Genomic DNA, 25,432 nt, shown 5'->3' with positions numbered 1-25,432 from the left:
AAATTATATTCACCCGGGCGACCAAACGTCCGGGCGACCAAACGTCTGGCGACCAAACGTCCGGGCGAACAAACGTCCAGGCGACCAAACGTCCCGGCGACCAAACGTCCGGGCTACCAAATGTCCGGGCGACCAAACGTCCGGCGACCAAACGTCCGGTCACGCTTTTATTTGTTAAAAAAGTTTAAAATTTCCAATACATTTTGTTCCAATTCACGATTGTGTCCCACTTATGGATTCTTGACAAAATATTATATATATTTATATTTGAGTATTAATGCAAGGGGGTGAATAATATTGCATGCCACACTTTTCAGATTTGTATTTGTTAAAAATATTTAAAATATGTCTCGGCCACTGGTGTTGGCATTGCTGTGGGCACCAACTAGTCCCCATTGACTGTGAATGAATAATTTAAAATTTTGGATAAGTGTTTGGTACCGAAGTAAACGGCAAATAATGAATCAAAATTGGTAGTCTTTTTTGGCTTGCCAAGGAAAATCAATGGAGTATCTCTACCCTTTGCGTTTTGTAGGGTAAAAGCGAATCTCCTGGTGCAGTTTGTGTCAGTGTCTTGGGTCTAAAGGTACTTTGTTTGTGGACATTATGTTACAACTCTATGGGCAGGACTCAACACATAATTGGGGGTAGGTGCCACCTTTTTTTATTCTTATTATTATTATTTTTATAACCCTGTCAATTCCATTCTCTTCATTGTTCTGATCTTTATTATCCAAGTTAACATGTCTTCTATCTGCTTTGAAAAAAATGGATTACATAAACACAAGATGCAGGCACGTTTAACAAATGGCGGATACTTGTTCCATGTTTCTTGGCTCTATAGTCTGACCTGTATGTACTTTATGTGACATTTATAATGATGGTGATAGTGTGGGTGGGTGTCTTTCCATTCTATTGGGTCACCTCTCCCTCAAATGCAGCTGAACCAACATAGGCCCAATGGTCCATTAATTACGTAATGTTTATAGCAGTGCAACAATCTTCTGTGAAGTATATATATTTTTTTGCACCCAGCCTAGTCAGGGACTGCGCAAATATTTCTTCCTATCTGTGCTATAAAGTTGCTAGAGTCCGTACTCAAACTCATGCATGAAAGTCAATCCCAAATGGGGCAAAAGCAATCCGTAAGAAATACTGTAAATAACACGTTCATGGTTTTGTTTCATATCAAGGAAAAATCATAAAAATGCCAAATGCATTTGAGTACTTATCGTGATTGTACTGTAAAGTCACATTACCTAAGAGTGAATAGTAGTTGTATACTTTACTATATCAGTCCCTTTTTAATCAGAATACAGTCAAACCTCTACTTACAAATGCGTGTAGGTACGACATTTTCAGGTTACGATTTTTTTGTATGCAAGTGTGTCACTCAAGATACGAAAAAGACCCAAGTTACGAAATCCCCCCAAAAGTAAATTCATTTCCTTATTTTACTTTGAAAATATTGTTGCGGATGCATTGATTCTCCCTTTAGAGACCTGCTACCCTCTACTGGGCTCTCATTTCACCCTTTCTCATATGACAATAAAAGCATTCAATTCAATTCAATTGGCTTTCTCACAACAACCACGATCCATGTTTCCAGATTCACTCTTATATACCTGTCCACCTAGGCTAGATGCTCCCCTTAATGATTGCAATTCCCCTTACTAAGCGATTAAAAACCATACAAATGCAACGCGGCACATATTCTCACATACACACAGGGCACAGGTAAAAGTCTAAAATGTACAAAGGATGGCTTTCGGCCCTGGTAAGACGGGCTCTTGCCGCCATCTGGCAGACAAACACGACTATTACGTCTCTCAATGTAACGGCCGCGGAGGGAACTATTTCAGCGGTGCAGGGCACATTTTCACAAGGCGTTTTTGGCCATTATATTCATTTTAAGACATTAATAAATAATTTCCTCATAATTGTTCTAATTTTTGCGTGTTTCTCACATCTTTCATACAAAATTTGAACACTTTGACCAATTTTAAAGGGTTTAGATGGCAGTTGTGTGAGTACCGTGGAACGAATTAGAGAATTTTCATATAAAGTACACCTCTACTTACAAAATCTTCAAGTTACGAAAAAAGTTATGGAACCAATCAATTTCGTAAGTAGAGGTACAGACGCTCCCCTACTTACGAACATTCGAGTTACGAACAACGGTACATACGAACATGTCTGCAAATTGCGTTTATGTCGAAAAATGTTCGTAAGTTCGATTTTGTATTGCGCGCCTTTTTCCGAGTAGTACTTCTTTCCGCCGCTAATACCGACGCCTGGCGCTGTGAGAGCTCAGCTCACCCAGCATCTACCTTCTTCTGCCCACTTCGTTGCAATGCGGAAGTGCGTGAACGTATCTCCAGTGCGCAAAGAAACTTTTTCATTTTTATCATTAAATATCTCGTGCATCCATTATTCAATATGGTTGGTGAAAAGCGAAAGGCTTCTATTGAGGGAGGTGCAAGGAAGAGGCAAGCCATTTCATTTGAAATGAGTAGCAATAATAACGAAGCTTGATGCGCGTTGCACGGAATACAACTTGAATCGTTCGACCGTCAGTACCATTTATAAACATAAAGATCGAGCAGCAGGACCCAAATATTGAACGTTGCACAAAGTTTGCAAATCAATTGAATGATGCCATACAGTGCTACCGCATCATTTATGATGAAAAAAAGAAAACTGCAATCGTCATTAGATAGCTTCTTTCGGCCAGTTTCTAGTAAATCTCTCTCTCTCTCTCTAATGTATGTATACAGTACTGTATGTATTCTCTCCATTTTATTAAATGTTTTTTTTTCAGTACAAACCAATGCGTGTTACTTATACAAGCCTTAAACATACAAATGCACTTATATAAACCTTCAATATACTTATATAGGCCTTGAATATAAATTATAATACAAAATATAGCACTGAGCAACTTACAAACAAATTCAACTTATGAACAATCGCTCGGAACCTAACTTGTTCGTAAGTAGGGGAGCGTCAAGTGTAGTTACTTTGAGTCAGAGTCAATCTTCAGTGGCACAGACGTGCGTGAGAAGGAACAACGATGTGATGTACAGTCTGTTTACAACTCTGGGGATTTTGCTTTCATGTCTGCTGGTTTTCTAAGTACAGTCCATGATTTACCCACCAATGCTTGTAATGGTTAACTGGTATGGCAAAGAGTGGCAGCTCTCACTCCAGTCCATTCTACACTATACATGTGCACTCCGGAATCAACTAGCTTTGTTGCTCAATGGCTCCTAAAAAGTTGGAACTTGAATGTAAACACAGAGCTCAAATTAGAAACATAATGGTCGCCTTCATGTAATCCCTTTGTACAAAGTTCCATTTTTGTATACAGTAGTGAATTAAAGAAATTGTCTTTGTACATTTTCATTCCAAAAATGGAATTGCATTGTTTTATTAGCTACAACTATATGTAACAAACTTAACATAAAGTGTGTTTTGAGTGAAGTTTTTGTGCATTTACAATACTTGCGCTTCCTAGAAAAATAAATAAAATCTTTGTTTGGTTCCCATTCTTGGCAAAGTCAAACTGTGTGTCCAGATTTGGCTATTAATTAAGAAAAAATATAAATGATGTGATAAGGATACAAACTGTTGTGTTTGTATATTCACCAAGTGATGTAATCCTGTGGGAATATAACCAGGCTCTCTGACTGATAAGAGCCAATACAACATACAGTGTGCATGAGGATGGGAGTGTTCTGTTTACATTCCAAATACTTGGATCACATTTTCCATAAGTGTCACCCTCAGATAATTAACAGGAGCAATGGATAGCAGATGTCAGTCATGCTTTGATGATGCACGTAGTATTTGTTTACGCACAGTTTGAACACTGCAAAATTATTGGATGGCTCGCTGTGTCAATTTGGCTCCAATATTTACTTTTGTCATAGAAAAAAAACATTGAAATGTAGGTGTTGATTTCAATTCTCACACGAGCTTGACATTTCTCTCTGCATCATTCCCACCCAAATATCATGTAATAGTGACGCACGCAACTTTGTCCCCTCCTGTGCAGAGTGGATGTAGTGGTTTTACCACGACTGACTCGTACTGCCAGACACCCTATGTGAATGTGAGCCTGATCCAAGCCTTGACGCACTTGATGTCACACGACTGTTTTGCCTCACAGCAGCAAAGTATTACAGCAACACCAGAATTAGTAACACTTCCATCAACATGAGGCTAGGCAACAGAAAAAAGATCGCACTGAGAAACTCAAGAGAGAACCAGCAACTGGAACGTGTCAAGTATTAAAAAAAGGCTGGATACAGATGCTAAGAATAGAGAACCATCATGGAACATTTTGTGATTTAAAAAGGTATTACACACGCGTTTGTCCTACTAAAAAGAACAATACAAGCAATTCATTGAATATCAGTGATATCATTTTTAGAAATGTGACCAGCAACAAACTGAATGATAGTTCCTGCCTCATGTAGTGATATAATTAACCAAAACAACAAAGTAGTTGCCAGGGTCCAGAAATGGAAAGATTAAGACTGGCCACTTTAATCTTCTGATTTAAATCTTAAGGAACATTCATTTTACCTGCTCAAGTGAGTGTAAATAATTACCTTACAAGTGTGAGCCACATCCTGTCCTGTAATGTTATTTTCAGCATGAAAAAAGTGTTTTGTTATTAACTATACGACCTTCCAATCTGATTGTTTCCAAGATATGTTTTGTTGTTACAGATCCCAGGTGGACCTGGTCCCCTAGTAAAAATAATGCAACCATTAAATAACAGATTATATTTCCGCTATGTTACTACGCCATTTCCTCATCTTCATCACCAGTTTGTCATTCAAACTCCTCAAAATTTGTTACTAATATTATCATTTCAATAGTCTTTTTAAATATATTTGTTTTAGACTTGGTAAGATGAAACGATAATGATTATTATCGTCTAACTATTTTTGTCAACAATAATAATGTTTAAACTGCAATTACACCACCCGAACACCTCAAAGAAACCCTAATTCCAGTACTTATTTATTGATCATTTATTTGGTACACTTCATGGTGAAGCTTTAAATCTCATTATTGAATTCAATTCTATTATGAGATGCAGGACAACACCCATGTGACCCAGTAAAAGATCCAAGTCTTTGTCATTTTCATTCTTTTAGTTTTTTAAAGCCTCTTAAATACCTGTGCACAAACAGTAGCCTTATCAAAAATTTATTTAACCCATTTTAACCCACTGTCCTCAAACAGCCTGTGATTCTTTTCTTACTCTATATTATAGGTGTCAAACTCATTCCAGAAAGGGCCGAGTGGGTGCAGGTTTTCGTTCCAATCCACCAAGACGACACCTTTTCACCAATCTGTTCTCTTACAACTGTAATCAGTTGATTGCAGTCGGGTGCTACTTCTTCCAGTAGACCTCCTTATTGGCCTAACTGTCTGCGCTGTTTCACTAGGGAGGAAAACCTGCACCCTCTTGGCCCTTCCTGGAATCAGCTTGACACCTTGGGGTAAAATGGGTTAAGTTCATCCAACTTTAAAAAAAATGGCTATGTGAGTTAAATTTAGATCGTTTGTTTTTGTGAGGCTTAAAATAGTCTGCTTCCTAATGTGATGATGTCTTCAGTTTTTTTTATTTATCTCATATTGCACAAAAACTTTTGGTTTAAAGGGAAATTTATAAAAAATAAAGATGCCTGTCAAAATTTATGGAGGTTTTTATTATTTATTACTTTTCATAGTCTAATGAGGGAGTTGTTTTATCTTTATTGCACAACAGAGGAACTAAAATCCTTTTAGTAGTAGTCCTGCTGGTGGGCATTTTGTTCCCTTATCGCAGTCCAAACCAGAGCGATAATGTCCCCCCTATAGTGGTTTAAGTGTTGTGGTCTTTACGCCAATCTATGCCTGGTATTGCATTTTTCTTTTTTTTTTAATAGAGTGATGAAAATATAATTTGATGGAGGGGTCTTCTAGTTGTTAATTAACAACTCTAAATTCTCCCATGAGGAAATTGAGTTGAGTTCAGGATTATTGTTCGACATTCTAACTTTCCCAAAACTACGTTTAAAATTAGTTGAGGGAAGCCCTGTACTTATCATATCATGTGTCCTATTCATTTTATATATACATTTTTAGAGCAGTGCGGAAACAGTGAAGCTATATTTATAGGTGAAAGCGCTTATTTTCCTGTAAGCATAGCAAAACAGTTACGAAGGGCTTGGAGATTTTTTTGATAAAATCACATACTATAAAGACATTACAGGATTGCCACAGAGAGACCAATTTTTAAATACCAATACGGCCTGAACAAAATCAGGGAGCTTAAATTGACAGACAAGGACTAACAAGATGACTGCTGGTGGGTACGAGAGGCATCTGTCTGGTCAGAAACACAAGTAGCACACAAACACACACACACACACACACACACACACACAGTAACATGTTTAAATATTTACAGAATTACGGCGAAGGTTCGGCCATCACAGTTTTGTGTTAAAAGAGCACTATGTAAAACTGGTGGCCAAATAAGAATTTTTCTGGCTAATAATCCACTTTTTAAATGGGAAAATATCAGTTTAACTATTAAGAACTTTACAATTATTTCCCCAAAACTGTTTCTTTAATGTTTATTGAAATATTAGGGCCTTTTAATGAATAATTGAAGTTCAAATGTTACATACTGCTTCTCCAACAGGAGTTTATGCTAGCCGAGCTAACATTTTTTTGAGATGAAGACTTCTTGTGACAGTTCCTACTGCCATCCATACTAGTGTATAACGGGGTATCAACATTGGATTGGATTGGATTGGATAACTTTATTCATCCCGTATTCGGGAAATTTCATTGTCACAGTAGCAGGAGGGTGAGAATGCAGACACAGGAAAATACATTTTAGACATAAATGGATAGGTAATAAATAAGTTAATAAATAAATACATAAGTAGATAAATAAATAAATATATAAATAAATAAGTGTGTTGCTGATATATATATATATATATATATATATATATATATATACATATACATACATATATATATATATATATATATATATATATATATATATATAAATATAAATATACATATACATACACATAGATGTACGTGTATACATACGGTTGGTCTTAACATTATTATGTTTTAATTCTATTATGTTTTTTTATGTTATTTTTATATTATTATGTAATAATATTAATATATTTCTGTATATTTTACGCCTTAAGTCTATTAAACTACAGGATTGATTTACCAATATCAAGTGTTGATGCAGTCAATGTCTTACACTGTATGTAACATTATGAAATAAATCAATCTAAATGTAATTGTCTCTCCAAATTTTGACTCCGGTCCAGAGGCGGGGGACACCGTGAATGGGTGGCCAGCCGATCGCAGGGTATAAGAAGACGGACAAACATGCACACTCACACCCATATGGGCAATTTAGAGTGTCCAATCAGCCTAGCATGCATGTTTTTGGAATGTGGGAGGAAACCGGAGGGTACACGGTCGATTGGTCGCCGGTCTTTTGGTCGCCCGGAAGGTAAGTGATAATTACCATTTAAATCGTTGCTCAAATTCTCTAAATACAAACTGCAAATTACTATTTAGTCATACTTAATGCCCTAGTAATTATAAGGCTAAAGAAAAGCTCCACATTTCCCGGACCTTTATTGTTTTTTGTTGGAGAACTTGTTAAGACCCTGACGGACGTAGCTTCTTAAAAGGCCAACGCATGTACAAACAAACTCTTATACACTCACACGTCGGCTCAGTGAAACTGCTCATGGCCATTTTTGGCTTTTATTGATGCGTAGACCGTGTTGTTTTACCTTGTTTTGTCGCTGGTCTTTTGGTCGTCGGTCTTTTGGTCGCCGGTCTTTTGGTCGCCCGTTGTCGCGGTCGAGGCGACCAAAAGACCGGCGACCAAAAGACCGGCGACTAATCGACCGCACACGAAACCGGAGTACCCAGAGGAAACCGGAGTACCCAGAGGAAACCGGAGTACCCAGAGGAAACCGGAGTACCCAGAGGAAACCGGAGTACTCAGAGGAAACCAGAGTACCCAGAGGAAACCCACGCAAGCCCGGGGAGAACATGCAAACTCCACATGGGGGACATGACCTTGATTTGAAGTCAGGACCCCAGAGCTGTGAGGCTGGCGCGCTAACCACTCGCTCCACCGGGCCGCCCTGATTTATTCCTTACATCCCAAAAAGGTGCCCTATGTATAGGTGGATTGAACACTCTAAATTGCCCCGAGATATGAGTGAATGTTTGAATGGGTGTCTGTCTCCTTGTGATCTGTGATTACTTGGCCACCAATTTAAGGTGTCTCCCTGCTGGTGCCCATATTTGGATGGGACAGGCTTAAGCACCCCTTTCGATTCTTGTGAGGATGAGCAGTACAGAAAATGAATGAATGAAAATAACTCTAAAGTTAACCTTGTGCAAAGTGAGGAAAAGTGTGTGCATGTGTCCGTGTGTCTATTTTTCTTATGGGTGGTGATTGGAGCTTTGGAATCTTTTTGAATGGATCTTAGCAAGCAACAATGTGCAGAGCTTTTTTTTCTGGAAAGTTAGAAACAGAATTTCCCTTTTTTCCCCCCCATCTATGTGTGCTACAGTCAATTGGCGAACTGGGAGGTGAACATATATACAGTCGGATAAAAACAAGAATGACTGAATGATCCCGAACAGGGAAGCCAAATTGTGTTAGGAGTGGTGTCACTGGAGGATTGTGGGGAGCGAGCTAAGAGTATGCACGTTACACACTTTGGGTGGGTCACACTGACTCTTTGAAAATTGGTCTGGCCACCTCATCCACCTTTTCCCCTCTTTAATTATTTCCAGATGGGCCGAATGTTGAAGCTGGAAAGCCTTCAAGGGCTTCTCTCGTCTGGGTGTGTGTGAATGCAATAAGAAGGAATGGGGGGGGAAAGGGTGGGCAAGGTGGGGGGTGGGTTGCGGGTAAATACCATCCAACCCTCAATAAAGGGCCAATTGGATCACTTAGAAAATTCCCCTTTCTTGTTCTTGTCAGCTTATGGCAATACATCTCAGGCGATCAGCTCTCCTGCCAACCTGGTATGTCTTATCCCATTTGTTAAAGGCGAAGCAGGCATGTCCTCGATTGATGCCAATGGTATTTCCTCTTCTATTAGACCTGCTACCGCTGCAGTCCATGAGGACAGATCCATCTATGCCAGTTCCTTAAAAGGCTCTGCAGCTTTCAACTCTGTGTGGAAAAGTCTACTTTCTAGGGTTCGTCCAAGCAGACTTTATATCCAAGCATTTACTATATTCATTTGCAATCTATCAATAGGGGTCCTAACCTAGGTTCTAGCGGTTAACGATGTCATTTCACCACAAGATGGTTTAGAAGACGGGGACTTTCTGTGTACAACTCAATTTATGTGGTTTTCTTGTGCTTGTGCTCTGCAGATGCACACAACATTTATTTGTGTTTACTTCCTAAGTATAATTAAAAATAAGGAAAACAATTACAGGCAGATTGTCTGCACACATGTTTATTTGGCATACAGTGCTACCTCGAGATACGAGCTTAATTCGTTCCGGGACTGAGCTCGTATGTCGATTCACTCGTAACTCAAATGAACTAAAAACAAATTAATTTGTTCAAACCCTCTGAAAAAACACCCAAAACAGGATATTGGATTGGAAAAACATTTTTATTTGTTCCAATTTGCCATCTATTAACAAATAACTGGTGGTTTAATAGTACTAAAATGTTTTTAATAGTAATTGCAGTATTTTAATGTTTGAACAGGTAATAGTAAGTCTATTTTTCAGATGATATGACGATGGAACACTATCTATGGAGAAATGCTTGTTATGGGAGAAATGATTGAACGTTTTAAATAAGTCTGAGACTGACAGATTTTGCAGAATGCACCTTTTGACGAGTGTCTCGCTTTACAAATTCACAACTGTCACTTCCATAAAAAATTATATATGATGACCTCCAGCAAAGAGTATCATGGATAGTTGTGCAATAAGCAGTATTAAAAATGTTGTGGACAGTTTGACTGATGGTCAAGGGACCATAAATAGCACATTGCTACTCGTATAAAATGACATATTGACGATTGTGTTAATCCCCAAACTCCATGAGCCTAATAATGAGAAAACCTTTTGCTTGTTTGCCTGGTTGAGTTACATTGGGAACCATGTTGATAGTCATTACGTAATCATGTCTGTGTAAGAATTATTAATGTTACAGTTTGTGACAGGTTGCTCCCAAAGCACGAGTGTTTGGAAGTAACTTAAGCAACCCCCTCGCCTCCTTCAACAAATAAAGGCAAAAACTGTTTAATACAATAAAAGTAAAAAGAAATTAATCAAAATAAGAACACCACAATATATTGCACGACTCAAAAAAAAGTATTTTGTGAAGATAGGTAGAAGGAGAAGTGAAGCTTACCAGGAAGATGCCAAAACTCTCCAGAAAATAGACAAAAATAAAGTAAACCTACAGAAAAATAAAACTAGAGGAAGACAGATTGACAGACAAGACTGGGAGTGCACATCTCCAAGCCTGTTAGGTGATTGGCAGTTACTCCCAGGTGAAGGAACACCTCCTTTCTCACTCCATCTAGATTCCAAGAAAAAACCCAGGTAAAAGCCAACTGACACCAAGAAGTAAAACACAATTCAGATAGGACAGAACACATTATTGGCCAAAAGGGTCTGTCACACAGTCTCTGTTATGCTTGGCTACAACACTTTGATTTAACATACAGTTACAGTTTCCCCCTTCCATTTATCCTTATCTGCACTGCTTATATCACAAGAATTGCAGGGGTGCTGGCGCCTATCCCACCTGACTATGGGAAGGAAGCTTTGCTCATACCACATGATACTGGAACATAAAGGGACAATTGTTACTATAAAAATAAGAAGGTCACAACCCTTAAAACCTTGACAGAAATTAGATTATTTTAGGTTGGTGTGACCAGACTCCAACTTATCTAATGTGGGGACTAACATCATATCTGCATGGGATAGTATATGAATGTATTTAGGCACACGGAACCTTGATGACAGTACCCGGTCGTTTCGTCGAAAGACGTCTGGTCGACGGACGTTTGGTCCCCGGACATTTGGTTGAGCGGACGTTTGGTCGACCGGACGTTTGGTCGGCCGGACGTTTCGTCGTTGCCGGATTCTCGCGCTCGCCCCGCCCCCGGATTCGTGTGTGTCAATGGCAGCTTATTGATAATGTGTTTAATTTGGGACAATAATAGTATAAAAGAGGCAAGTTTGTCTGTACCAAGGGTGGGCAAACTTTTTGAATGGCAGCTTATTGATAATGTATTTAATTTGGGACAATAATAGTATAAAAGAGGCAAGTTTGTCTATACCAGGGGTGGGCAAACTTTTTGACTTGCGGGCCAGAATGGATACTAAAATTTGACAGCATTTGGACACGCAATGTAATTTATCAAACCTGGGGATTGAAATATAAGAAAAGAGACACAATTGAAGGTGAAAATTTATTTTCAAATTTACTTTCAACATTAAGAACATATTATTATTCAACGAAAGAAAGTAGTCTTTAAATTGAGAGTGATGAGCTTTATTGCAGGGCAAAGGGAAATGAATGAGGTCATTGATTTTTGCTATAATTTGGACAACGCCGGCAGGCCGGATTAAAAAACCTAACGGGCCGAATATGGCCCGCGGGCCGAGGTTAAAAAACATATACACACAAATCCGGGGGCGGGCCAGCGTGTGAGTCCGGCGACAACGAAACGTCCGTTTGACGAACTGTCCGGCGGTGAATCCGTCGACCAAACGCCCGTTCGACCAAACGTCCGGTCAACTAAACGTCCGGTCGACCAAACGTCCGGTCGACCAAACGTCCGGTCGACCAAACGTCCGGTCGACCAAACGTCCGGTCTACCAAACGTCCGGTCGACCAAACGTCCGGTCGACCAAACGTCCGGTCGACCAAACGTCCGGTCGACCAAACGTCCGGGGACCCAACGTCCGGGGACCCAACGTCCGGGGACCAAACGTCCGGGGACCAAACGTCCGGGGACCAAACGTCCGGGGACCAAACGTCCGGGGACCAAACGTCTTTCGACGAAACGTCCGGTCACGTTGATGACACAACAATTAGAGAATATAAAACATTTTTGTCCATTACCTGGGTGGATAGGCTAAATGAGATAGGTTCCAAACGAAACGAGTTTCTACAAATAGAATTGTGTAAAGGTACTGACAACATTATTATGTTGTAATGTAAGTTGATGTTCATCAAGACAACAGTTGTTTTCAGGATCTCCACGTCCAACATTATCTGAGACCACCACTCCAATATCTCCCCAATTAGAGTCACAAACTGTGAGAAACCAACACAAAACAGGAATTGCTTATCTGCATACTCGTCACCATCATCAGGGTGCCCACATTACTGCAGTTCAACATGACTAGATGTGTCTAGCAACAGTGTGAGCTTCAAGTTACAATCACATTATTACTGGCAGGGCTAAATTTAGTGTAGGGCACTCAGAAGGATTTGAAAAAATAAACATTGAACACTTAATGCATGTAATATGGTTGATAATCACTCAGGATATAATCCTTCAGAGTCGTACCGTTTTCTAACGTCGCATACTTTGATTCCATAGGAGGTAAAGTGCTTAGTCTTTTAGGCCGACTGTCATTCGATTCTGCCTTACTCTCAATTCATACTTTCCCATTCCCTTACCCCATTTTTAATCCAAACTTTCCTACCTGTTGCTTGTCTACACTACATCACTAAGTAATGTAGTTCACTATCCACTCATGTGAAATGAGAAAGTTAGATAAACACATGCCAGTCTCATGTCAGTCAACAAGACACAATACAGACACTTACTCCATTAATTCCACCATCTCTATGACTGTCCGACTTTCACAAATGATTGTCCGGCCTTTTCGTTTCTCCTTCAGACAAGCATCCCCCTAGGTTTTGCTCTCTTGTGGAAAACCATGTCTGCTTTAGTGCTTTGCATTCCTGTGGCTTGACTGGCACTTCCTGCCATGAGCGAGAATTAAGGCGGTAGAAGAGAACATTCCTTCAAGCAATGTAGATTTTTCAGGACTGTTTTTCTACTATACTCACATTCTCCTTCATTTTTGTGATTCAGATGGAAATGTCCTTCAGGATGTAGTTGATGTATGTCTGTGGCAATAATTAAAAAAATCTATTAAGTTTACTTCTCCAATAGCTTTTGGTCAAACAAGAGTGTGTGCTCTCAAAACTATTGTAGTCACATAACTGGATATGGTCATTTTAGTATCTTCAATTGACCTAACACAGGGGTCGGGAACCTTTTGGACCAAGAGAGCCATAAGAAATTCATATTTTTAAATGGAATTCCCTTGAGAGCCATATTCAGAATTTAAAAATAAAAAATAAATGTGTGCATTTTTTGTCATTTCAACACTTAATATACAATAAGTATCTAAATTCTTTTATTAACATTGTTATGCTGTTGGTAATCATCGGTCGATGCAGTGGCGCGAGAGTTAGTGTTGGCACCACTTTGATGTGCCAACGCGAGGCTCTTATTGGTGCGTTCGAGACTCAGCTCTCTCACTAGCAAGTTCCACATTTTAGCTTACAGCAGACAGCCATATGCACCCATCAAAAGCAACGTGACTGCTCGTGAACCATATACAAAATTTTGTTCACCGTTTTATCTTATTATCTTTTTTTCTATTTTGAAATAAATTCACATATCGGCCGCATTGTCTTCCGTTATGGCGCCATGGTGTCACGGCGTCACGGCGTCATGGCGTTATGGTGTTATGGTGTTATGGCGTTTTGTCTTTGTCACCCCGCAGTTTCATGCATGTCGTCTTTTTATCCGCCAATAAGCCGTACCTTTGATTCAGTCATCATTTTTTGTCTGACAATTCCGGCTTATATGCGAGTAAATACGGTAGGTTCCTGACCCCTGCTTTATGTTTTTAAACATGTATCACAGTACTGTTAACACTTTCAAATTGTCTGATTCATAATAATATATTAACACATCTTTGTAATTATAAATGAATATATTATAATTAATGTTTTTTTCCATAGGTGGCATGAATTACATTGTGGAGGAATTTAAATGTGAACTTTTTAGAGGGATGACCCAAACGATATGACGTTTTGGTTCTATATTGTGACGTTCATGTCATAGTGAGGGATCATTTGCACTTTATTTTGTAAGCCAAATAACTTATCATAATATAAGTGAAATGAACAAATAAATACCAAGTAATGAAACAACTAAAATAGTCACTATAAAGAAATATTTGGCACAGAACATAAACTTTGAGCGTTATGATTATCGTTTCCGAGAAACACCATGTATGCTTAGAGACATGAGACTTTTCTAATTATTCTATTACGCATGCATAGGTTGATGGATGATTGTTAGGGCACCGTTACTGAGAGTTGTCATGTTCACAAATTACCTACCTGTGTGCTGTGTTCAATATAGCGACATATATGCATACGCACGATATTTTTACACATATTTTAGGATGAACAAAATTCCTCATAAAAATTATTTGAATTATTTGTACCCCTGTGCGACTTAAAGTCTGAAATATACTGTAGATGGAAACATTTTTTTCCGTATATTTAGATTGTTGACTGACTGGCATGCCCCACAGGCACTCGTGTGGGTGGCTCACTTCCCTTGCCTCTATTCTTACCGAAGCCCATCTGCAACTCTATAATAGGCTACATCAAGATCCATCAGAGCATATCTTCCCTCTGCTCAAGAGCAGTTTTTCCAGAGTACTCAGCATATTACTAGTTTTCTCCCAGAATCACCCTATTCACCTTTCATACTGACATTCACATTCAGTTATCAGAAGCCAGACTGCACCACAAAACCATCAGTTACCCGTTTTGAGTCTTTTTCAAAGGTCCAAATGACAATAAATGTAGAAAATAGACGTGAAACAGAAACGGATTAAACCAGAATTTTGATGATGCTACTGCATTGATACAGAGGCTTAAGAACCATTCTGAATATAACATGAACTTGCCAATGGTCTGATCCGAATACAATAAATTGTATTTGACCGAAGAGAACTGCTTTTCCTTCTTTGTCACACATTTGTTTAAAGCTCATTCCCGGTTTGACAGTTTGTCTTCACGAAAAAGACATGCAGACATATCACCTAATTGTATTGATAGACTGTGTTAACATAATATACTTATACACATTCACATAGCACCTGCTAGTCTCCTGTGGCGGTGATTTATGCTGTTTAATATCTTGTTTTATTTTGGTGGGTTACTGGTGTCCTATGCCAGTGTGTCACTCGGTTGTTGGAAACTACCGTATTTTCTCGCATAGAAGCTGTATTTGTAACTAAAAAAATGATGACTGAATCAAGGGTACGGCTTATATGTGCAGAAGACTTAAACTTGCTATACTCTTTTTTACCTGTAGATGTCGGCAAATTAACATTTACTATTTGTTGGTTATTTTCTGTTTTGCAGTAAGAAAACAACCATTACTGGATGAATTACAAACTTATGTATGATATTGATATTAATAATGTGCTTTTGATTCATACAGTATCTCAGAAATACCACGCGCAATGATTTTTCTTAAGATTTTCCCTTCAAAGTAACTAATTTGTACTCCCTATTAAAACCATGAATATTATATATATATATATATATATATATATATATATATATATATATATATATATATATATATATATATATATATATATATATATATATATATATATATATTTAAAGCTAATTAATACAAGTTTATTTTTGAACGTTTAGTTTTGTGCTTACGTACTTATTTTGCTACTACCATGCAAATGTGATTAAAAGCATTGTATATACAAGGTTAAGGTATCACATTTGCTATATTTTCAATTGAAATGTATAACTATAATTTGAATCAGATTTTTGTTATATTTTTGGGGTGATGTGTTAAACTTGATGTCTAGTTTTTCTAATTGCTGTTTTGTGCTCTGCATTTTCAGAAGAAAAAAAGAATTTTGAATATGTCTCTTAGTATTACTTGATTGCAAATGTTTAATAGTTTTAATTGTATGCTGGGAAGGTTATATTTATTAACATTTTTTTTTACTTAATATAATTTGGATTTTTACTAAGTAAGTTCACATTCATAATTTGGATTTTTATTAAGTAAGTTCACATTTATACGCAAGTTCAACACTGAAATATGATTTTATTCATTATAGATTTTTTAAACGTGCGGGAAAATTAAAAAAAATATATATATATATATATTGAATTTTCCCGCACGTTTAAAAAATCTATAATGAATTAAATCATATTTCAGTGTCCTATGACACACCTCATCTTTAAGTGGCGGGGTGTTCCACCCATTTATTTTGCATAGTTATGATTTCATTGATATGACTGTGAAGCTATCGAAATCTAAGATTGCATTTTATTATTACATTCATTCAATCATTCACTATTTGAAGAACTTATCCTCACAAAGGTCGCGGAATCTTATATATCAACTTTATCAGTCCAAATCTAGACTCCAGGTTACCAGCAACTGTAAAATAGACAAGAGTACGTGTTCAAAAAGATGGACTGATATTTGGTTGTATTCTTCCGCCAAATAATATTAAGTACTAATGGGTGATTTCAGAATTCTTTGATCAAAATAAAAATGTCTAGGACAAAATTCTGAAAAAAAAACATGCCAAGTGAAGAGTTAGGGCTTCTCAGCAAGCAGCTCCCCTTTTCTGTCAGCCTTGCTGTTTTATTCCTCCATATACTTACAGGAATTCAGTAGCCACTCACACAATTTAACTTCACAAATATTAATCTCATGTGGTCACACCTTCCTGGAACTAAAGCCAGGTGAATATCCCTCATCCATGCGAAAGGTCAATAAGATGGATGGGGAGGAAAAACTGACACATATTGGAAGACTTCATAGATGCTCTTGTGAGTCAGGTTGCCGTGTATACTTTGTACTCTTCAAATGGAATGTTAAAATCATGCAGAGTAGGCAGTAGAGAAACGATTCTGAGCAACCTTTTGCTTTGTAGAGGAATGAGGACAATATACAGTGAAATGTAGTAATTTCCGATTTTAAAAAATGATACAAAAACATTATACATGTTCATCGTAATACACTTGCACGACAGTTTAGGTACAGCTGATCTCAAACAAGACTGAACAATAATAGAGCCTGACACACTGGGAGACTCAGCCAAGGAGATTTGAATTGTTGAGTACTGGATTAGTGTGTTGTTAGTTTACAAAAGGTGTCACCACTTCGCTTTTTAAATGGCAATTCGGAAATGCAGAAGCAGAGACGCTTTCACAATAGCATGTCTAAAACGGCATCAAGTTGGCTGGTAAAATAAACAAAACAATAACTATACACTTGGCTTTATTACTATATTTTCCGGACTATAAGTGGCATTGTTTTTTATTGTTTGGCTGGGCTTGTGACTAATATTGAAGTGTGACTTAAAACTATGTTTTTTTAGGCTTTGGTTATCTAAAAAATGTAAATAGTACATTTACAGGTGCCTATTTAGACTGTTGTTTTCCATGTACAGTTGTAGTCAAAAGTTTACATACACTTGTGAAGAACATAATGTCATGGCTCTTGAATTTCCAGTTATTTCTACAACTCTGATTTTTCTCTGATAGAGTGATTGGAACAGATACTTCTTTGTCACAAAAACATTCATGAAGTTTGGTTCTTTTATGACTTTATTATGGGTTAACAGAAAAAGTGATTAAATCTGCTGGGTCAAAATATACATACAGCAACACGAATTAGCAATTTTGGTGACTTAGAAAGTTTTGTCAGTGAAATGAGCTTCATAGCATGGCCTCTTAACTTCTTCTGAGTGATTATGAGTGACTACAGCTGGTGACTTCTCTGAGGCATTTAAATAGGGCTCATTGGATGCAAACGCCCACAAACGCTACAATGGGAAAGTCAAAGGAGCTCAGCATGGATCTGAAAAAGTGAATCCTTGACTTGAACAAGTCAGGAAAGTCACATGGAGCCATTTCAAAGCAGCTGCAGGTACCAAGAGCAACAGTGCAAACAATTGTTTGTAAGTATAAAGTACAGCCCGAAGATTGGGTCTTGGGGGCAGTTGGGTGTTCCAACAGGACAATGACCCCAAACACACATCAAAAGTGGTAATGGAATGGCTAAATCAGGTTAGAATTAAGGTTTTCGAATGGCCTTCCCAAAGTCCTTACTTAAACCCCATTGAGAACTTGTGGACAATGTTGCAGAAACATCCATGTCAGAAAGCCATCAAATTTAACTGAACTGCACCAATTCTGTCAAGAGGACTGGTCAAAGATTCAACCAGAAGCTTGCCAGAAGCTTGTGGATGGCTACCAAAAGCACCTAATTGAAGTGAAAATGGCCAAGGGACATGTCACCAAATATTAGCGCTTCTGTATGTATATTTTTGACCCAGCAGATTTGATCACTTTTTTCTGTTCACCCATAATAAAGTCATAAAAGAACCAAACTTCATGAATGTTTTTTGTGACAAAAAAGTATCTGTTCCAATCACTCTATCAGAGAAAAATCAGAGTTGTAGAAATAACTGGAAACTCAAGAGAGCCATGACATTATGTTCTTCACAAGTGTATGGAAACTTTGGACCACAACTGTAACAATTTTTACTTTAAAGTAGTATGTTTGTTCTTGTTTTCTGATCAAATAAAGAAAATGCCCTCCCTAAAATGTGACATACTCCAGCGCGACTGTATATATATATGTATATATATATATATATATATATATATATATATATATATATATATATATATATATATATATATATATATATATATATACTTTTTTTTCTTTTCATTGTGCATTATTTGGTTGTTGCAACTTATATTCAGGTGTGACTTATAGTCCAAAAAATATGGTGTTTTGTTGCTTTAACATACTTTATCAATCTGCTGCATTTGAGGCGAATCGCAAGTGCTTCATGCAACCTTTCAAATGCCAGGGATATTGCTATTTCTTTGAGTTCTCCAGTTCAGTTTAGCAAATAGATACAGCTTACTCATTATGTACGTCCTTCCTGCCAACATCAGCTGTACCTTTGATTCTTATGTCAATATGATAAGCCAAAATTAAGCTTCTTCAGTGGTAAGCAAACTCCTTGCAGGAAGGCCGACAATGTTAGTGGCTTTTAAGACTGAGAATACATCAAAAAGAAAGTGTCTTGTAATCCTTTAGTTGACTAATAAACTTGGTAAAGTAATATTGACTTCCTCAGTAAATGCACAATGTCTAATTTTACACCAAAACTATGGATTATTCTATTTCATAGTCAATAGAAGGCAAGTTTTTCATCTCAAAACATGACAAATCATCATGACCACATTGACAAAAAAAGAGAAAGAAAATCATAATTTCATGAAAAAGTTTCAATGTTAACAAATCACTCGCATAAAAAGACACACAAAAGTATTTGTATCTGCAAACCTCAATGGAAAACATTTGGACAGCACGCTTACACTAGTAGTGGAAATCTCTTTGAAGGGGGCACAATTCCTGTAAATGTCTTTAAACTAGGCACAGCCCCAATAATTAATTAAGTGTAGAACTTTATAGTTTAGGTAAAGAACGACAGGAATTCCAGTCAAAACAACTGTGTCAATTTGAGAACGTTTTCGAGCAGGAACGCAGCATATGAACAAGCATCTGAACCACAGCTGGTGCACAGTATTCTTCCAGTATTAGAGGGTGGATGCAGAAAAACAGACTGAGACCGGGAAGAGACAAATTTGCTGGCTGGCTGAGCGTGAAAGGAATGTAGCAGACTTAAACAACATCCTGAACAGAGGAGGAGGGTACTTACTGTGTTTCCACCCAGAGGGCTATTTTTAGCTTTTCAACCCAATTCATTAAAGACAAGGTGTTTTTGCAACCTCAATGGATCTCCTGCTGGCATAAAAATGTAGAAAAATATGCAAAGAACTAGAGTAGTCTCTCAAAGTCGTAAATGACAAGGTGAATAACTAAAGTATTATTTAGGTAATTCATTCATTATGTTTACCTGCCAAAGAGTTACAACCATGAAAACCTACTGAAGTTTACCGTTTTTTTAACAGTTAAGACAACAGTCATATAGTACGCATTGCATTGGAAAATATTTTCTTTCATAAATTGAAAAAAAAAATCTGATGCATAACAAGGGGGAAAAACTGTAAATAAAAGTCAGTATTTGCAGGAAGTGGCCTCTCACAATGGGGTAGGCATTTTTTTCAATGACTGTAATATTACAGCCAATCAAACATGAGAATCCCAGATCACCTTTCTTTTCAGGTGGTGTTATTAGTGTTCATGGTAATCTCCATCGGCGTCAAAATAATCTAACTGTCATTTCATCAATCATAACATTTTCTTAATGTTAGAGGAAAATGACCGTTATTCATTGTAAGTTTTAACTTTATATTATCTGACCTGTTGCTTCACTTAACTAATGACATCAGTGGACCTGCTCAATGCAGGAAAAAAAGAAATAAAACCTAGCACATCTCCGATCGGCTGGCCGCCGATTCAGGGACTCCCCCCGCTTCTGGCCAGGAGACAACTGGGATTGGCTCCAGCACCCCCCGCGACCCCAATGAGGATAAAGCGGTTCAGAAAATGAGATGAGATGAGACCTAGCACATTACCGTGACCGGACGTTTGGTCGCCGGACGTTTGGTCGCCCGGACGTTTGGTCGCCCGGGTGAATATAATTTTGAGAGCTGGTTTCAACAGTAAACTCTCTGTCATGTTGTCAAACGTCCGACGACCAAACGTCCGACGACCAAACGTCCGACGACCGAACGTCCGGGCGACCAAACATCCGGGCGACCAAACGTCCGGCGACCAAACGTCCGGCGACCAAACGTCCGGCGACCAAACGTCCGGCGACCAAACGTCCAGGCGACCAAACGTCCAGGCGACCAAACGTCCGGCAACCAAATGTCCAGGCGACCAAACGTCCGGCGACCAAACGTCCGGCGACCAAACGTCATTGTGCCATTTCACGTTTTGATGTGCCAAACACAAAGAAAACATTTGAGTATAGAAAAAAAACCTTTTTCATAAATCTCTAATCTTTAAGATGGACAATCATAGAGTCACGGAGGATTGAAAAATGAAGGGTTAATAAACCAACCAGAAGAGACTGTAAAATCATCCATCAAGCATTAGGATAAAACCAAAGATTATGGAACTTCATGAACTCCTGTCTGGGGAAGAAACATGCTCGGCACACCCTTAATCCTACTACACCAGTTTTTGTACTTACAAGCATGTTTTTCTTTTCTCATTTTTAAACTATGGATCTAGTTTTACACTCGCTTTGGTTCCGAGTCAAGTGAATAATATTGACATAAATTTGTAGAGGAAGTTTAAAGAGATGGTTCATTTCTTGAGAAACAGATCCTTGATGAATGAGGTGTTTTCTATCACCAGATGGCAACATGTAGAAGACATCAGCATGTGTGTTTGCCTGTCTGGAGAAAATAGGGGGCTATAAAAATACTGGCTTTGTTGTTCTTTTGATTTTTATCCCAGTCATCAACATTACTGTCTGTACAAAGAACAAGATACAGTACAATGTTTTGCCTGGGTGTTAAAAGCATCCATACTTGAGGTAGTGACCGCTCAAATTCATTCTATTTTTACACCCATTTTATATTTGCGCCAGACAAGCATTACATAAGTCATCCATATTACTTTCAGAACCTTTACAGTGTTTCACCACATTTTGGAATCATTCTTAGCTAAGGGATTCGAACATTTGGATTTGTTTTATTTAAGAAAAGAAATACAAACATGTAAGGGTGTTCAAATTAGCATATATATAGACAGTTCTTATCTCTATAGAGTGGAAACTAAAACTGTGCAGCTAAAAGCAAGGTATTAATGTTTCAGAGTAGCGGTCAAAGAGCACAGTAACACCAGAATGCAGAAATAATACTTGCAGTAGGGGGTTGTACTTTTAAGAACAACTTAGCGTCTTCGTCAATTAGATATGATAATATATACAGCATTTTCTCACATATTAGCCATATTTGTAACTAAAAAAATGATGACTGAATCAAGGGCACAAGACTTACAGCGTTGCTATACTCGGTTTCACCAGTAGAAAATTAACATTTACTATTTGTTGGTTATTTTCTGTTTTAAAGTAAGAGAACAACCATTACTGGATGAATTACTGACTTCCTTATGATATTGATCATAACAATGTGCTTTTGATTCATACAGCATTTCAGAAATACCACTTGCGAATTTTCCTAAGATTTTCCCTTGAAAGTAACACATTTGCACTTCCTATTAAAACCATGAATATGGAGGTGAAAATTGTGAATCAGGGGTGCGGCTTATACACAGGACATTGTAAAAATCAATGATTTTAAGGCAATTTTAAGGGTGCGGCTTATACGCAGGAAATTGTAAAATTCAATGATTTTAAGGCAATTTTAAGGGTGCGGCTTATACGCAGGAATTTTCTTAAGATTTTCCCTTGAAAGTAACACATTTGTACTTCCTATTAAAAACCATGAATATGGAGGTGAACATTGTGAATCAGGGGTGCGGCGTATATGCAGGAAATGGTAAAATTCAATGATTTTAAGGCAATTTTAAGGGTGCGGCTTATACGCAGGAAATTGTAAAATTCAATGATTTTAAGGCAATTTTAAGAGTGTGGCTTATACGCAGGAAATTGTAAAATTCTATGATTTTAAGGCAATTTTAAGGGTGCGGCTTATACGCAGGAAATTGTAAAATTCAATGATTTTAAGGCAATTTTAAGGGTGCGGCTTATACGCAGGAAATTGTAAAATTCAATGATTTTAAGGCAATTTTAAGGGTGCGGCTTATACGCAGGAAATTGTAAAATTCAATGATTTTAAGGCAATTTTAAGGGTGCGGCTTATACGCAGAAAATTGTAAAATTCAATGATTTTAAGGCAATTTTAAGGCTGCGGCTTATACGTGGGGCGGCTTAAACGCCAGAAAATACGGTCCTTCCAAAAGTCCATAACTCCCAACTCACTTGCTACTCATACAATGCCATTGACATTATTTGGCAGATATGTTACGATTTTTTGCTACATGTTACCAAATGAATTATAGCCTTTTTAATTATGATAGAAGAAAAATAAAAAGCAGTGAGTCCCGTGATATGCTGGATTTGACATCAATCAGGCAGTTTTTCAAAAAGACCGTCTCGAGCAAATTTCTTCATTATCCATTAGATCAGAACAAGACATTTTAAAGAAATCATGCAACGAAAATTGCCATTTAATAGTGTAGCCGTCCACTCACCTGATTTCGGCGCTAGCAGCGTGGGACCATTTCCTGCTGAGTGGTTGAGTGATTGTGAGTGCAAATGGTTGTGTGTGCCCTATGATTGACTGGCGACCAGTTCAGGGTGTAGTCCACCTTTTGCCCGGAGTCAGCGGGGATAGGCTCCAGCACCCCGTGACCCTGCCCAGGATAAGCAGTGTTGAAAATTAATGAATAAGGAAAATCCTAATTGATTCAGTACGGTATGTCAATCAGTCATGATTTGTAAGGTGAGCTATCAACCCTCTGATTGTTTATTAAATATTATGAATTAATATGGAGCAGAAACCAGACAGGTGAAGGATTATGTAGAATTGAATTTATCTGGAATGACCCACAAACCACAAACCTGCTCAGTTCAACTAAATAGAGTCCAATGTTCCACTGGAGAAAAACAAACCCAAAGCATGATTCTGCCACGATCATGCCTCACCAATGGCAGTGATGTTTTTCTTAGTACTTCTGTGCCAGAAATACCTTTTGATATTTTGGCCAAAAAGTTCATCTTTGGTCCTGTTAATTCAGTCCATGTTCCTGTGAGACTTGGGAGTATGTTTTTGCCAAAATATATCCGACGTGAATGTTTTTCTTGAAAAAAAAATGCTTCCTTCTGACCAGCTGACTGCCTTGCCAGAGGGATACAGGACTTTGCTGTCAGAGAATTTATCCAATCTGTACTTGCCAACATTTTTTGAAGCTCCTTCAATGTTGCTGAAGGCCTGTTGGCAGCACCATCGACCAGTTTTCACTTGTATGCCACATTTTCTCAGCTTGAGGATGACCGTCTTCACAGTGGACCGTAGTATATCCACTGCACTGGAAATTATTACTTCGGCTAGTCGGTGAAACCTACGAAAGCAGAGGGTATGAATTTGGTTCTGTTTGTCTGCCTGTCTGCTTTTTTTGTTTGTATTATTTGTCTGTATAGTTTTCAAAATGAAAAAAGTGATTATGTTCAAACTTTTAGATATGTTTGTAATAAAATTTGATTAATTTTTGTGGTGATGATGTCAAAAAAAGGATTTTTCCAATAACTTGATAGCACATATGCCTATTTAAGTGTGGGTTTTCTCAGGGTACTCTGGTTTCCTCGCACATTTAAAAAACATGCTTGGTAGGCTGGTTGTACAATCTAAATTGCCCTTAGGTATGAGTGAGAGCATGAATGGTTGTCCGTCTCCTCGTGCCCTGCAATTGGCTGGCCACCAATTCAGGGTGGGATAGGCTCCCGCACCCCCCGCGACTTTAGTGAGGATAAAGCGGTTCAGAAAATAAATGAATGAATTAACTGCAGGGTAAGCTGACATGTTTTTCTTTTTTGTTGCTCTCAGTTTTGTTCCTCTTTTCCAGCACCTAGTTTACCAGAGTGGGCGGGCCGACATCCCTCTTACCTTTGTATGGTTGAATTTCTTATGGTTATCATTTCAGTACATAACATCCTTAGTTTACTCACCGACTTGGTCGTGCTTTTTTTTGTTCTACCTTATTATCCACATAGATTTTGCTGCACCTTAATTTTTAACTTTTCTGCGAATTGGGTGGGGCTTTATACTTAGTTTTCTTGCTGACTTGGTTGTGATACCTCTGTTGGACTTTGTCACACACGTTTTTTGGGGCGTGCTCCTTGTGTTTAAATAAAATCATTTGTTCATTATTTCCTGCGTCTGAGTTTGTGTTCAGAGCCATTCTAAATGGCTTGCCATTTTATAATATAGCAGATTTGATGGGAAGAGAAAGAGTGATGGCATTTTAGGGCATGAAGGCAAAGGTAAAAGATCGTGACCGGACGATTCGCTGAAAGACGTTTCGCCGACGGACGTTTCGCCGGCGGACAGTTCGCCGAATGGACGTTTCGCCAAACGGACGTTTCGCCAAACGGACGTTTCGCCAAACGGACGTTTCGCCAAACGGACGTTTCGCCAAACGGACGTTTCGCCAAACGGACGTTTCGCCGAAACGGGATTCGCGCACTCGCCCCGCCCCCGGATCGTGTGTGTATGTTTTTCAACCTCGGCACAAAAAACAACACGATG

The 25,432-nt window shown here is 38.2% G+C and overlaps 1 protein-coding gene across 1 annotated transcript in view; it reads left to right on the top strand.

The window, feature by feature from the left end:
- The first annotated feature begins 617 nt into the window (after positions 1-617).
- Positions 618-25,432, top strand: part of ccn2b (cellular communication network factor 2b) — a 54,856-nt gene continuing 30,041 nt past the window's right edge. The window contains exon 1 of the mRNA XM_077591144.1: positions 618-647. The gene's annotated coding sequence lies outside the window, so the exon portion shown is untranslated. The remainder of the gene's footprint in view (positions 648-25,432) is intronic.

This window comes from Stigmatopora argus, chromosome 21 (assembly GCF_051989625.1).
Source record: "Stigmatopora argus isolate UIUO_Sarg chromosome 21, RoL_Sarg_1.0, whole genome shotgun sequence".
Lineage (NCBI taxonomy): Eukaryota > Metazoa > Chordata > Actinopteri > Syngnathiformes > Syngnathidae > Stigmatopora > Stigmatopora argus.
Note: the sequence above shows the minus strand (reverse complement) of the source record. Positions and strands in the feature narration are given on the sequence as shown.